At 34.6% G+C, this 10000-nt stretch overlaps 1 protein-coding gene and 1 non-coding gene across 2 annotated transcripts in view; both read left to right on the top strand.

Annotated features, from left to right (window-relative positions):
* Nucleotides 1-10000, top strand: part of LOC106871451 (tryptophan 5-hydroxylase 1) — a 270677-nt gene that overhangs the window by 24397 nt on the left and 236280 nt on the right. The gene's annotated exons all lie outside the window — the stretch shown is intronic.
* LOC149133437 (U6 spliceosomal RNA) lies at nucleotides 5224-5328 on the top strand. Its single transcript, XR_016243516.1, has one exon. It is a non-coding gene; the product is annotated as a U6 spliceosomal RNA (small nuclear RNA).

The raw sequence follows: 10000 nt of genomic DNA, 5'->3' as shown, positions 1-10000 counted from the left end.
CTTCCAATTCCTCCGTCTGCGCAGGCTCTGCAACTACAAATATGACTTTGAGACTCAGACTCAGCTCATTGCTCGCCACTTCATCTTTCGTAGATATCCTGTCACTACCTACCACACAACCCTTGCCAGGGCACGTCCCGTGGGGCGTGCATCTACTATCTCTTCTCGCACCCACCCCGCCGTTGTCTGTCTCCTGTTTCTCCTCGCCTACCACCCCTCCAACGTACCATTCTCTGAGCCTTCTGGCGACTCCATATAAGTGATATCTATCATTATATATAATTTAAACATTAATTTTCTTCTTACATTTCACACTCACTAGATATATCTTTTTCGATGGTTTTATTTAATATACATATTGTTATATACTTCTCATTTATTTGGTGTTTTCTTTCCTTTACCCCTCCTCTTTCTATAGGCTACCTTTGACGTTATATCCACAACGTTTTTTTTAAACAAACTGAATGGCGTTCAGTTAATCACTCAACATATCCATCATTTTCTGCTAAAATGTCTTATTGACGAGTTTCATTTCTTCATTTCCATGAAGAGAAGATTACATTGTTTTACACCATTTTATTCCTTTGGAATAATACCAGTGATATCTTCGAAACATGTGTCGGAAGTAAAAGAATTTGAATAACACCTGCGTTTTTAATTCCATTTATTTTTTATATATATTATACAAAATATTTCACGTAAACTCGAAGTTTCTACCTTTAAAAACAAGGAGTTACACCCTTTTTACTATATGTGTGTGTATATATATATATATATATATATATATATATATATATATATATATATATATATATATATATATATATATATATATATATATATATATATATATATATATATATATATATATACATATATATATACATATATATATATAATGTATGTGTGTCTGTTAGGTTGTATTCGTATGTGCGAGTCTAAATGTATGACTGATTGTGCGAAATACAGTATTTCACATTATCACAACTTTTTTTAAGGTGTTCATGTTATTCGCATGTATTAAAAAAGTACCAAGAGAATGAAAAAAAAATAGACAAAAATAAGGGGAACATAAACAAATAGCAACATTACAAAGACAATAGCAATTAGAAAAATATGATGTTATATGTTTCGAAAGAACAAACCGAGTATGCTTAAGTAACTTTTTAACATAAATAAAGCTAAAATGCCACAGGGATCATACAGTGCAGTAAATATATGATGCTAACACGTAAACAGCGTGACGGGTCAAAGTGATGCCCAATACTTTGTCACTTGGTGACTGGCTGAGTGCACTAGAAATTTCTGTGCTTAGTTTAGTTTATTAGTTGATTAGAACGTGTTACAACTTGCAAGATTACAGCTTGTGCAAATATTATAAATGCATTTTCTTTTTCTTGCCTATTAATCAAAGCAATTATTTCTAATATATGTAACAATTTTCATTCTTTATATTTGTCTTTTTATATTTCTTCCTGCAATTGATTTCCTAATGGTAAAATTGTGTATTAATATGTTTGAACTGAAAATAGTTCTTTTTATTTAATATACTTCGGGATGTTTGCAGGAAAAGATCCACTGTACTAATGTAACAAGTGAACATCTACAAAAGCGGACGTTCTACTAGAAAGAGCAGCCGTGACTGTCTAAAATCACGCCTCTGCATTTTTAAAGAGGGTCGCCGGTAATTAGGGAGTGATTTTGTTGCACATGTGGAATAAATGGGATGGTCCCAGCTGGAACGTCTTTGATCATGTGTCTTCTTAATCATGGTTGAACTCAATTAGGGGTAAACAGCAATATTAAGACATATGCGTTATTTGCTTTATAGGTTTTCTTTGGATGCAGCCTAATGACTGAAACGATAAAGAGATGCCAGTAAAAGAATATATGTGTGTGTATACATGTATGTGTGTGTTTATGTCTGTGCGCGTGTGTGCATACGTGTGCGTGTGTCTATGTATGTGTGTCTGTATATTTCTCTCTCTCTCTCTCTCTCTCTCTCTCTCCCTCCCTCTCTCTCTCTCTCTCTCTCTCTCTCTCTCTCTCTCTCTCTCTCTGATTGTACATAACTTTGCCTCTGTCCCAAACAACAATATCCGACCTGTTATGCTTACATTTGACAGAAGTTTTGATGGGAATATTGCAGCAGTATTCATTGAGTTGGTGTTTATGCATGTATTCCACGACAGAGGGATTTTCTAAGTTTATTTTAGGACAGTCTTTTTGCGGATGACACTGTAAGTTGTTTTAGCAACATCGTGCTACACAGGGAGGTAGTATTTTAGGACACCTGCTAATCACATGCGTAATGTCTTCCACAGAAACATAACAAAGTACACATGCGGTTGCACCTTGTGATTACAAATGTGTCACTCTCTCTTCTTCACCGAGTATTTTGTGGCAATCTCTTGTTTCTGGATTGCAAGCGGATAGCCTTCAAAGTGTGATGCGATGTAGTGCTCTTGTGTCCAAGAGAGGCTGCGCTTCGTGTCAATTCTACTGTCTTCTTCAAACTTCCGGGCAACGTACTTGATGGGGGAACAAACACAAATACACACGCACACACACACACACTCATATACATATACGACGGGCTTCTTTCAGTTTCTACTACTACAATCCACTCACAAGGAATTAGTCAGTACGGCTATGTAGTAGACGTTACTTGCCCAAGATGATACGCAGTGGGACTGAATTCGGAACCATGTAGTTGGGAAGTAGACTTTTTATCACGCAACCACGCTTGCATCTGAAATGAAATTTATTTCATGAATATCAACGGAAGGTGTTAAATTTTTATCGATTAGCATTTATAAGATGGCTCTCGGTCATTTCAAAATTTTATCGGGTGTATAGATTTCCCTAATTGTTGAATAAGTCATACACTCCCTATTATTATGTTGTTGGCACTCCGTCGCTTACGACGTCGAGGGTTCCAGTTGATCCGATCGACGGAACAGCCTGCTCGTGAAATTAACGTGCAAGTGGTTGAGCACTCCACAGACACGTGTACCCTTAAAGGTAGTTCTCGGGGATATTCAGCGTGACACAGTGTGACAAGGCTGGCCCTTTGAATTACAGGCACTACAAAAACAGGAAGAAAGAGTGAGAGAAAGTTGTGTGGAAAGAGTACAGCAGGGTTCACCACCATCCCCTGCCGGAGCCTCGTGGAGCTTTTAGGAATAAACACTCACAACGCCCGGTTTGGGAATCGAAACCGCGATCCTATGACCGCGAGTCCGCTGCCCTAACCACTGGGCCATTGCGCCTCCACTCCTGATTATTATATGCAATTCACAAAAGCAATACCAGTAATATATACACACATGCGAAAGCAGCGAGCTAGCAGAATCGTTAGCAAGCCGAGGCAAAGTGTTTAATGGCATTTTTTTCTCACTTCATAGTATGAGTTCAAATTACGTTTAAGTTAACTGTGTCTTTCATCCTTTCCGTGGTCGATAAAATAAACCCGAGATGATTACTGGGGTAATCGATTTACTCCCTCCGTGAAATTGCTGACCTTGTTCCGAAATTTGAAATCAATATATATGTGCGTGTGGGTATATGTCTGTGTATATGCAAAAATACGCATAGCTACTTACTGGTAAATGCATATATAGTTTTACAATTATTAGTTTCGGATTTTGTACCTGGTTGTTGCGAACCTCAAGCGAGATTTTTGTCCATGAAAATTATCCGCTAATATAATAGAAATCTTATTCAATTTCTAAATAATGACACTAAACATACAAATAAATGTAAAAATTGTGATTATCTTGACCTACAGATTACATGTTGAATAATTCTATTCATGAGCCTCCGGAGATATATTCATCTAATCTAGCAAATCTTAAACTATTTTGTTTTTTTTCGCTAGTTTCACTTTGCATTTTTCTATTTCAAAAGAATGTCTATGAAGAAGTATTCGTAACAAATTGAAATAACTGTTTAACATTCACTAACTTGAAGTCTCTACTCAGGCACACGCACACGCACGCGCGCGCCTTTACATATTGAAATACTGGTTCATATGAATGTGTTGGTATATGGTTATTGTATATAAATGTGTATTTGCGTGTTTTTGTTATGCTTATATGATATATATATATATATATATATATATATATATATATATTTACACACACACACACACACACACACACATATATATATATATATATATATATATATATATATATATATACACACACACATCTATATGTGCATTATATATGTATACATGTATGCAAGCATCTGTTGAGACGTGTGTTTACTTGTTCGTGTGTGCATGCGTGATTTCCCTGTATGTGTGAACATATACGAACGCAAGTGTATGTTTATCGATAAGCTTCAATTCGACAGTGTGTAATGTACATTAGTTAAAATAACTAAGTGAATTTAATTAAATTCAAGCAGTGGCCCTGACAAATCTAACTGTGAATATTTAATACCTGCAATCTTGAATAGATGTCTGACAGTCGCGGTGTGATATTATTTGTGCCCTGAAAATAAAATATTATTCAAGAGAAGAAAATCGAGAAGAAGAAATAATTACACATTATTCAAATGGAAGGGCTGCAACCACTTAGTAGAATGAGAAGAAGTCTTTATAACTTGGCAATTTACAATGAATATTTTCAATGAAAACCTTTAACTGATGTAATTTGTTAAATATATTCACTGACTGTATGTATGCATATATGTACGTATGTATGTATGTATGTATGTATGTACGTATGTATATAGTTATCGATATACGCATATATGTAAATGTATATATGTGTGTGTGTATGTGTGTGCGTGTGCGCGCGCGCCGTTATGTGAGTGTATATGCAAATATGAATGTATGTAAACACATAGAAATGTACATATATCTATGTATGTATATATATATATATGAATTTCCATGTATATACATATATGTAGAGAATAACATAAGTTGGTACTTGTAGATATATATTTATATGTGCATATATGGTATATATGTATATAAATATGAGTGCATGACTGTATGTATGTAGGTATGTATATGTGTATATATATATATATATATATATATATATATATATATATATATATATATATATATATATATATATATATATATATATACATACATACATAAACTCGTATATATTTATATACATATATATCATATATACATATATACATATGTATTCATACACACACACATAGACACACACACACACACAAATATATATATAAGTTTTGGGCTGTAAATATTTTATGATTGGGACGCTAGCGAGAACAGCATGGCCACTGCGCAAGGATGACACGCAAATTCGTGAAATGTTCTCTATTTTCCTTCCTGCCTGAAAGCAATATTTCAATGGAGATTGAGAAAAGTCTGAAAAATCCCCATGAAAGATACAGCAGATAAAAAAATGCCTGGGTTATAGAAAAAATATTGCAAAAATAGTATATATATATATGTATGATTGCATGTATGTATGTATGTATGTATGTATGTATGTATGTATGCATGCATGTATGTACGCCTCTATGTATGTATGTATGTATGTGTGTATGTATGTATGTATGTATGCATGTATGTATGTACGCCTCTATGTATGTATGTATGTGTGTGTGTATGTATGTATGTATGTATGTATGTATGCATGCATGTAGGTATGTATGTATGTATGTTTGTATGTATTCATGTAATAGACGAGTCTGATGGTACCAGAGTGGGAAAATTTAGTTTTGCTCGAATGTCAAATTTGAAAGAGAATTAATGAATGCGAAGATCCCTTGCCTCTTCGAATTTCAGTTAACTATGATATTCGAACATTCATGTGTCAATTTAAAACAAGCAAAATCAAAACATATGATATAATCAGTCAGCCATTGGAATGTTTCGAGCGGAACTGTTGATTTCACTTAACCGAATTATCTCTATGCAATGCGATATGTAACAAGAGACTAATCGTACAAACGGTGAAAATGAGATGTAACTTCTCATTCTCACAGATGCAATTACTTCTCACAAGTAAGTAACGCTCTTTCACAAAAGCGTGAAAAAAACAATATCGTATTCCATTTTCTCTACTGATAGGAAACTAAAATGGTAAATTTTAACGCTTGAAGAGAGGTATATGAATACCGTAATGTATATACAAGCACACGAACAAGCACACACACATACTCACATAGGTCTTAATAGACACAAGATGTGATCTATTTCTAGAGCATTAATTGTCCACGTTAGTGGTCGACGTTATTTTTTTAAAACGTACCTTAATCCCCTGAGATTGCAGATAATATTTCTGAATCTCTTTGATTCTTTAGATGTGCTGGCCTCCTGATAATTAATCGATATTAATTAATATATGAATAATTACCAGATTTTATAATTATATATATATATATATATATATATATATAATCTTTTACTTGTTTCAGTCATTTGACTGCAGCCATGCTGGAGCACTACCTTTTAGTCGAGCAAATCGAACCTAGGACTTATTCTTTGTAAGACTAGTACTTATTCTATCGGTCTCTTTTGCTGAACCGCTACGTTACGGGAACCTAAACACACAAGCATCGGATGTCAAGCGATGTGGGGGGGGGGGGACAAACACAGACACACAAACATATACACACACATATATTCATATATATACGGCAGGCTTCTTTCAGTTTCCGTCTACCAAATTCACTCACAAGGCTTTAGTCGGTCAGAGGCTATAGTAGAAGACACTTGCCCAAGATGCCATGCTGAGGGAATGAACCCGGAACCATGTGATTGGTAAGCAGGTTACTTACCACACAGCCGCACCTGCACCTATGAATATATGTACATTTATATATATATATGTAATTAAATTAGAACAACAGATGGACACATTAGTATAATTATGCCTAAAATCTCCAAGAAGTTGAGGATATAGACAAAGAACATGTTGCCTCTACTGCAGCATAGAAGTTAATAAATAAATTGAGCAGATGTCTCTTACCTACATAACCTCGGTCCGAGCAAAGTCCCCACCACTGCTGGACAATCGACTTTGCTGTGTTTACATCCCCGTAACTTGATGGTTCGACAAAAGAGACCCATAGAATAAGTACCAGGCTTTTAAAAACATAAGTTCTGGTGTCCATTCATTCTAATAAAATTCTTCAAGGCGATGCGCCAGCAAAGCCGCAGTCTAGTGACTGAAGGAAGTAGAAGATTAAAAATAAAAGATAAAAGATGAAAGATTCGACAATGAAATTCAACCTTTTCGCTTATGACTTCTATATCCTTTCATAGGTGACCACTAGACCTGTGCTCACCTGTATTACCGAGTGGTTGTAATGATAGTTATAATAGTTAAAAGCAAAACAATTGTATATTTACAAAAAATATTCCTAGATTCTTAATTGAGTCTGTATTTATTCTTTAGTACGAATAGATAAGTAAAACTGTAGGTCAGTAGTATTGAAATTCAATGATATAATCTCTGCCCTTCTTTCTCGAATTTCATGGATTCATAAACCCTAACTTATTTCATAACAATAGGACGCTATTCTAAAATACATTCCATTCTCGGATGATCTTGCAACTCATAACCAGAGACACGTCGAATGTCCCACAAAGAATTTGATCTCAATATCTTATTTATTCGATCACTTGCTTCTATAGTATCTTTCCCGGACATATTTTATTGATTGGCTACGTAACTATTAAAGTAAAAGACGACGCCAGTAAAACAATGAACATAGAAATATTATGAACTGAATGATCGTATAGCAGGTGAAGTAAAATCCTTGAAATTTCAGCTTGTTAGCAACATTTAATCATCCATAATCTTTATGTTGATACATAGAATTAATCAGTGTAACCAACAAACATTTCGGTTCTCAGGGACACAGAACAATAATATGAAGAAACAGAGAGATATCGAACGAGAGACACCATTGTCGCCGATTACATTGCCACATGTTCTGCATTTTAACAACAGTGGCTTCTGTATTCCTTGAACAAAGATAGAACGAAGTTTTCGATCATAAATAAAGAAGTCACACTGTGACAAGTAATATTCTTAATACCCATCCCCCATCTACAGACGCACCAGCACAATAATAGACCCGTTCCTACAGCAAATTCAAAAGAACTTATTTCACATATAAAATTTAATCTAATTAACCTATAATTTTGTTTTAAAATCTGATAGAGTAAATTTACTTCTCATCTATAAGTACGTTGTTTTCATATTTTTACCGCAATGGATATTCATTGCGTAAGGATATCAGCTTCTTGATAATGCTAAGGTGTTACGAAGTTTTACATACCGGCGTTCATTAATTTTCTGTCTGTTTCTTTGCTTAAAAAGAACCCAGGCAGCTGCACTGAAGCCTCGCTCTACAAAATATGATGCTGGAAAAGCAATGCAATATATCTTGACTTTGTTCCACAGTGCAGGACGGCGGTAAGGAATATCATTTTACAATCAAAGATCCTGATGTGACTTTTGAACTTTCGTCTCAACTGAATGTCATTTAAAAGGAGAACTGGTTCTTCATCCACTATTATTGTTTCCTCAGTACTGATATCTACGTATACATATACACATACTGATATCTAAGTATACATATTGATATCTAGGTATACACATACTGATATCTCGGTATACATATACACATACTTGCACACACACACGCACGCACGTACGTGTGTGTGTATATACATATGTGTGTGTGTGTGTATTTGTATATATTATTTTCTTTTTGTTGTTCCTGTAATTCCTGTCGTTATTATCGATGTTGCTGTTGTTGTTTTTGTTCAGTATCATATATTTTCGTCTTTCTAGGGAATTTTCTTCGTGTTCTTATGACCAGTGTCATCAGTAAACATTTGTTTGTTTGTTTGTTTTTCATTTATTTCTGTACTCTGTTGTTATTTCAAGAAATCAAGCAACTTTTTTCTGATCGATTTTTAAACGTGATTTTCTAAACCTGAGTATACCACTGAAAAGTAGAAAGGAGCATCACCACCCATCGTCTCCTTTTGGCCACCCTATTATCCGCCCCCGCCCCCCATTTGTCTTCAATGTTTCCCGGGATCTTTCCTCCGCCCTCTTTGCCTCAAGGAGGCAATACTGCTCACGTCAGATGTACTTGATGTATTCTAACTCTGTACTTCACACTATAAATTTAGCAACACCTAAATCTTATATCTACGGGGAGAAAACTATACACTACATTAACGCAGTTTTATTTATAGCATTGCCAAAAGTAAAGTGACTACACCTAAAATTCAAAACCGTATCTACAGCTTCAAATACCAATCGTTGTAACGTACGTTACTGAACGCTGCGTGTCTACACATTTGTATGGATACGTGCATAAGAATAAAGTTTTCAATATATCAAGTAAATAATTGTAGGCGAGAAGGGTTAATAGCTGTCAGCTTCGACGGCTTGGTTTCAGGCTCGTTATAGCATGAGCTTAATTGAACAGATGTCCACTAATTTATCGACTGTTTACACAATAGTTAAATTAGAAATCAACGCCGGTGAAAAACCATAACACTGACTAGCAGATGGAGTTAAGTCTGCAAAACTTAAGCAAAGCTTATAGTGTGATGGCTATTCGATTAAATATTTGCTTTTGTGTATATGAAACAAGAAGTAAAAGCTGAGTAGGTCACCATATGACAAACTACATGCACTCTGATACATATTCATTTATACATTTATGTGTATTTACACACACACACACGTGTATATATATATATATATATATATATATAAGCTGAGGATGGACCAAAAGAAAAAGCACACACACACACACTTTAACAGCCGCTAATCAATTTCATTTCCTTTTGTTTTGTTTTGTTTTATTTATTTTTTTTTTCGCTATGAGCTGCTCACTAATAAGAGCGGATTGGTCAACTTTCACAAAAACAAAGCAATTATTAAATTTTCGTTTCTCAAGAAAATTTGCGTAAATTCCAATTCATATTTTTCTGCTTTTTTATCAAAATGCGGTTTAA

Source organism: Octopus bimaculoides, chromosome 10 (assembly GCF_046866305.1).
Source record: "Octopus bimaculoides isolate indiv1 chromosome 10, ASM4686630v1, whole genome shotgun sequence".
In the NCBI taxonomy this organism is placed as follows: domain Eukaryota; kingdom Metazoa; phylum Mollusca; class Cephalopoda; order Octopoda; family Octopodidae; genus Octopus; species Octopus bimaculoides.
This window is presented reverse-complemented; position numbering and strand designations above follow the sequence as displayed.